We start from the raw sequence: 6,375 nt of genomic DNA on the forward strand, positions 1-6,375 counted from the left end.
TAGAACCTCTGTTTGTGGCATTACAGAATAACTTGTATAAACTAACTCTCCTGCCAGAACAATTTAAAAAGCTGTGTAAAGCAATTTGAAGATACTGGGGAGCAAATTTCCTAAGGTCAGGATTAAACAAAAGCATTAAAGGCAATCCTGGAGCAGACAGTGTTCTCATTGCCTAATACTGTTTTGCAACTTCTCAGAACTTAGAGACTTAAAATAATAACCTGTTATCTTCTCACAGTTCTAGAGGTTGACAGATTCAGTTGTGTGGTTCTTGTCTCACCTCCTTCATATGCAGCCAGATAGTGTCTGAAGCTGGACTCATTTGAAAGCTTCTTGACTCACATGTCTAGAGTCTGGCTGGGAGGTCTGGAACAGGTAGGGAGTGGCCAAGCATTTATCTCTATTGGAATCCTCTCCACGTGACTAGTTTGGGCTTCCTCAAACTTGAAAGTCTCAGTGTAGCTGGACTTCACACGTAGTGACTGGCTTCTACCAGAGTGGGCATTTTGCGAGACAGGAAGCAGAGCTACAAGTCTTTTAAGACCGGGGCCCTAAAACGGCACAGCATCACTTCTGCCATATATGTTGGTCAGAGCAGTCCTGGAAATCACCCAGTTGTAAGGGAAGGAGATCTAAGCCCATCAACTCAGTGAGAAGAGTGTCAAAGAATTGAGGCTATCTTTATTAAGCCACAAACGAGCTCCAACAAAGCTTTAAGTCAGCCTTGACTAAAGTTGACCTTCACATCTTCACTTGCCTCAGACAAAATTAAATCCTCCAAGGAGAAGGACTACTTCAACCAGAGATCTTACAAGTTGTTCAAGCAAAATGTTTGATATTCAATTAAAAATTACCAGGAATACCAAGAAACAGGAACAGGGTAAAAAACAAAATAAAAAGTAAATAATAGAAACAGGTCCAGATGTTGGAGTTAAATTATAGAAAATTTAAAATACCTATGATTAATATGATCAAGATTTTTTAAAAGATAGCTTTGCCAGAAAACTGGTATCTATACAAAGGAATAAAGTCGAGTAGAAATTCTAAAAATTAAAACTATAGTACAAGATATTATGAATTCAAAGATGGAATAAAAATAAACCATTAAACTAAAATACAGACTAGTAGAAAATATACAGATCTAAGAACATATTACACAGATAAGAAAAGAATTGAAAATACAGGATGAATGTAAGAAATATGCAGTAGATGGTTAAGATGACTACTGCATACAACTGGAGCTCCAGGAGAAGAGATAGAAGAAAACAAAAACAATTGATTTGAAAAAATACTGGCCAGAAATTTCCTGTAATTCAAGAAGTGCTATAAACCCCAAGCAGGATTAACCAAGGAATCACATCTAGACACAATATATTCAAACTGATAAAAACAAAATACAAAGAGAAATATCTTTAGAGTAATAAAAAATATACATTCTCCTTCAAAACAACAAGATTGATAGTTGACTTTTCCACAGAAATGTTGACTGTCAGAATTCAATAAAATGATTGATATCTTTGAGGAGCTGGAAGAAAATAACAACCAATTTAAATTGTATATACTCTAGTGAAGATATATTCATAAATACAGAGTTAGACAAACAAAAATGAGAGAATTTGTCTTCAGAAGATATAAACTAAAAGAACTACTAAAAGCAAAGCTTTATTTCATGCAGAAAAAGAAACATATGACTTCATACAGAAGTAAAATACTTCAAGAAGAAATAAAGATCACTGTGAGTGAGGAAGAGGGTAGAGAAATCTAGAAAAATGCTGATGATTGAAAATAATTATAACGTCTTTTATTATTATATAGAGTGCTATAATCATGAGAACAGCAGCATGGGCAGCAATGGGGAATGATAAAGAGAGCTGAAGTGATATAAGGTTGCACTGTTTGGGAAGCAGTAAAAGAACTGTTAGGAAGACTGTCAAAAATTAAGAATGTACCTTGAAATGTCTAGTATAACCACTAAAACCACTGTTACAGAAGAAAACAGAAAAAGTTATAAAGATATTTGATTCACAAAAGGCAATAAAGTTGCCTTTCTGTTGTTTTTTTAAACAGCAGAAATAGATGCGATGAATAGAAAATATAAAGAAGAAACTGACAAATCCAAAATTAATGATGATTTTAACTCAAAAGTCTCAGTGATAAACAGAACAAGCAGACCAAAAAAAGAGAGAGAGAAAGAAGGAACAACTAATAAGGATACAATCTGAACAACATTTAACAGACTTGAATTAATTGACCTATATAGAGTAGTATACCACAAAACTAAAATAAACTATTCATTTTAAGCACACATGGGATTTCCCAATGCAGACTGAATTCAGTCATAAAGAAAGTCTTAACGAATTTCAAGAGGATGAAAACTTAATACTAGTACTCTGACAAGAGTGGAAATAAACTGAAATCAACAACAGAAAAATAGCAAAAAATAAGTCCCCAAATTCAGGAAATTAAACAATATACTTCTAAAATCCCAACTGATCAAGAGAAAACAGAAATTATCAATACTGGAAACAAAAATGGGGAACACAAATACAGACCTACCTTCAAAAATAATAACAGACTATTACTATGGCAGCTTTGTCTTGATAAATTTCACAATTTACAAATATTCTGATAAAAACATACATACAGTCTGATAAAAAAGAAATAGAAAATCTAGATACTTCTATAACTAAAAAAGGAAATTCCAGATGGTTTTACAGGCAAATTCTACCAAATACTGAAGAAAATTAGCATGACTGTTACCCAACCTCTCCTACTAATGCCCAGTACTCTGTTAAATGCTGGGACAGTACACACTGCAGAGTACATGGAGAGTGTTCTGACTGCATGCAGTTCATTTGTTCTGGAGGAATTTGGAAAGCTTTGCAGAGAAGGGACAGTTGAGCTGGGTCTCTAATGTAAGGCAGCAAAACCCACCAGACAGAGAAAAGGAAGAGATGGCGTTCCAAAAGTGAAAATAAGAGCTCATCTCGGAGCTCATCCTGAGCATGTTGAGTTACAGTCAGGGGAACCAGTTTGGTGGAATGGGCATAGGTGCAAGATAGTTTATCACAAGATGGGAAATATACTTTATATAAAGAAAACCAAAAATTAGAAGAAGAAATTGACAAATCCAAACTCACTGGAGACTTTAGGTCAACAGTCTCGGTGATAAACAGAACAAGTAGGGAGGAAGTGCTAAGAAAGGTAATTAGTGAGTCACCCTCTGTCTTATTTCTTTCACTTTGACTCGCTAGTAACTCCTGTAAGTTAAGGTCATTGCTTTTCTCTTTGCCAGTTGGAAGAAAGCATTTAAATTACCTTGGCTGAAGGCAGGAGTGTAGGGAAGAGTATGGGGTGAGGGTAGAGGATATTAAGGGGTAGGGAGAGGAAAGACAGCTAGTATCTGCCATTACCCCAGACATGTCATCCTGCTGCCTCAGCAATGACAACTGCACTCAGGTATTGATCCAGAGTCCCAGTTATCTCCAGTCCTCTACGTTCCAGTTCTCGCAACCTGGCTTCCAGTTTTGTTCTTCCAACTGACTCTTGATTTTTTCATATCAAGAATCAAGGCACAATTCGTAAGGGTCAGGGCTGAAAATGACCTGTTACTGGGTGAATCATTGTTATGACAACAACAGAGCCCCCAAACTAGAGTAGCCCATTTGTACTTTATCCTGAAGTCACATCAGACAATTGGATACGCTAGGGAGACCAGACCAATAACCAATAGAGGACAAACCAAGGTAGCATATAATTAAGCTATTATATTGCCAATATAACCTTCCATTCGTGTGGAGCAAAGTCACAAAGGAGAACAATAAAGCCTTCAGAAGACAGGGGAGTCCTCAAATGGGTGATATTTTTCATCATGACCACCCAGGAAAGAAAAGAGCATAAACACTTTGTTTTCATAAAGAAATGAAGTTAGAAAACCCTGGAGACAATACTGAGAGGGGGAAAAATAATGGCTATTCATGTCACTTAGGCTATATCGATAGGAAACTAAAACAACTAATCAAAGTATTAACAGTTGATGCGATGTTAAAACATCAAGCTTGGTGCTAAATCACTTTTTGTTATTTGAGCCTGAAAAGCCTTAAAGAATCTCTTGTGTTCAGAAAATTGGAAATAGGTTCAACATTCTTTCAAAGGGGTTAGTTTCAAACAAATAGTTTGAAAGTCCCAGAAATAAGCCTGGAAGTAGTGCCAAAGACCTTGAATGCTCTCTATGATTTTACCCTTGATTAATTGGCCTCAGCCAGACTTTTGCTGTGTTTTTGTCTGGGGTTGTTTTGGATGACATTTCACTCGTCATGTATCAAGATTTTGCAGTTAGATGCTGCTGGGTTCTTACTAGCATCTCCTTAAATGCCTTCTGTTTGACATCATTTTCACTTGCTTTCAAAGATGAATTCAATAAGCCAACCGAAAGTGTTGAGAATAATGTGTGTAATGGACATTAGGAAATGGCTGGCCTCCTCCTGACTAGTTGGCACTAAGCTCTGGACCAAAGTAGTCAGTTTAACTGCCTGGGAACATTTTGTTTAACCTGAGAAAAGTAGATTCACCAAGCCCATTTGCATTTTCTAATAAAGAAATGCTGAGGTAAAAGATTCTGGTTGGTCATTTTGGAAACTTGGGCTTTCATTCACTGATCAAGTACTTATTGAGAGCCTACTATATTTCAGGAAAGATGTGCTTTGTGTGACTATTTAGGACAGTGTTTTCCAAACTGAACATCAAGATGTTAATAGATGTTCCTTTGATATAAAGACTTCTGACTAAATGAGCTGGCAATATAAACTTTCCTCTTTGAGTCACAGAACATAGCAGAGCAGTAAAGTTTCAGATAAGTCTTGCAGCAAAGAAACCTGCTTAATTTTTCTTTGATTAACTCAGTATTTTCTTTTCTTAACTTATTTCTGATCATGGAATCCTTTATTTTGGAACATCTAGTAAACGTCATAAGCTACTAGGAAATTCCAGGGAACAAGGACTGAATTAGCCTCAGGCATAGGCAGATTCCTATGCCCATCCCAGCCCTGTACTAATTGGGTAATGGAAACTGATGAGCCTTCATGATGCACCACATATTAGACAAATATCTAACAGAAAATGGTTCTTAGGAAGAAACTGTACTAAAACACATCTTAATGGCCAAAAAGTTCCATGGGAACATTTATACAAATTATTTGTTCTCTTTCATTTTCTGTCTCCTTGTTTTAATCTCTTTTATCTTTCTTGACTCTTAAGCCCAGAAAGGTAGCAGTTTCTTTTGCTTGAATTGTCTTATTGTTAGCCATGCTGCTCCTTCTCTTTCTGCCAGTTTCTTAAATGATTTTTGATGCCTATTGCCTATGTTAAAAAGAGGTTTGGCTTTACCTTCTCATTCATGATGCATGACAGAGCTTCATCAAGCCAAATGCTGACCAACAAATATGAAGGAGATGATTTTGGAGACAGATTTCCAATGTGGTGGGTGGCTGTGCAGCCAGGAATCTGTCACAAATATGAAGAATGTTCAGAGAATGGGTAGAAGACCAGAGAGTTGCCCCAAGTACACAATCAGGTTAGTTACATCAAGAGTCAAGGGAATCATTAAAATACTAGAGGGTGTCGGTCAAATGGTCTGGTGAGTATGACAGTACCCATGGGGGCATGGGACTTATTGAATGTAGAAGAAATTCTGAGCTGAAAAGAAGAACCTCAGCAGCTTTCAAAATTGTGAGAGTGAAGATATTCCTCTGTGAAGAAAAATGGCTCAGTTTAGTTCTTTTTCAACTTTGATCTTAAATGTAAACTCTAGAAAAACAATTGCTTATAGGACTGCACTCTTTCTATGAATGATCAGATGCCTCCAGGCATGGAGGGCAGTGTTTTGTCTTTTAACACAGTTCAAAGCCAAATAGAACTATATTGAGGAAGCGTTTCAAAAATGTAAAACAAAACAAATCAACATAATAAAATGCAGTATCAGAAACAGCAAGGACCTAAAAGAAGCAGAAGATATTAAGAAGAGGCGGCAAGAGAACACAGAAGAACTGTACAAAAAAGGCCTTAATAACCCAGATGATAACAATGGTGTGGTTGCTCACCTAAAGCCTGACATCCTGGAGTGTGAAGTCAAGTGGGCCTTTGGAAGCATTACTATGAACAAAGCTAGTGAAGGAGATGAAATTCCAGTTGAGTTATTTAAAATCCTAGAAGATAATGCTGTGAAAGTGCTACACTCAATAGGCCAGCAAATTTGGAAAACAGCAGTGGCCACAGGACTGGAAAAGTTCAACTTTCATTCCAATCCCAAAGAAAGGCAATGCCAAAGAATGTTCAAACTACCATACAATCTTGCTCATTTCACATGCTAGCAAGATT

The sequence above is a fragment of the Bos javanicus genome, chromosome 28 (assembly GCF_032452875.1).
Source record: "Bos javanicus breed banteng chromosome 28, ARS-OSU_banteng_1.0, whole genome shotgun sequence".
NCBI classification, from domain to species: domain Eukaryota; kingdom Metazoa; phylum Chordata; class Mammalia; order Artiodactyla; family Bovidae; genus Bos; species Bos javanicus.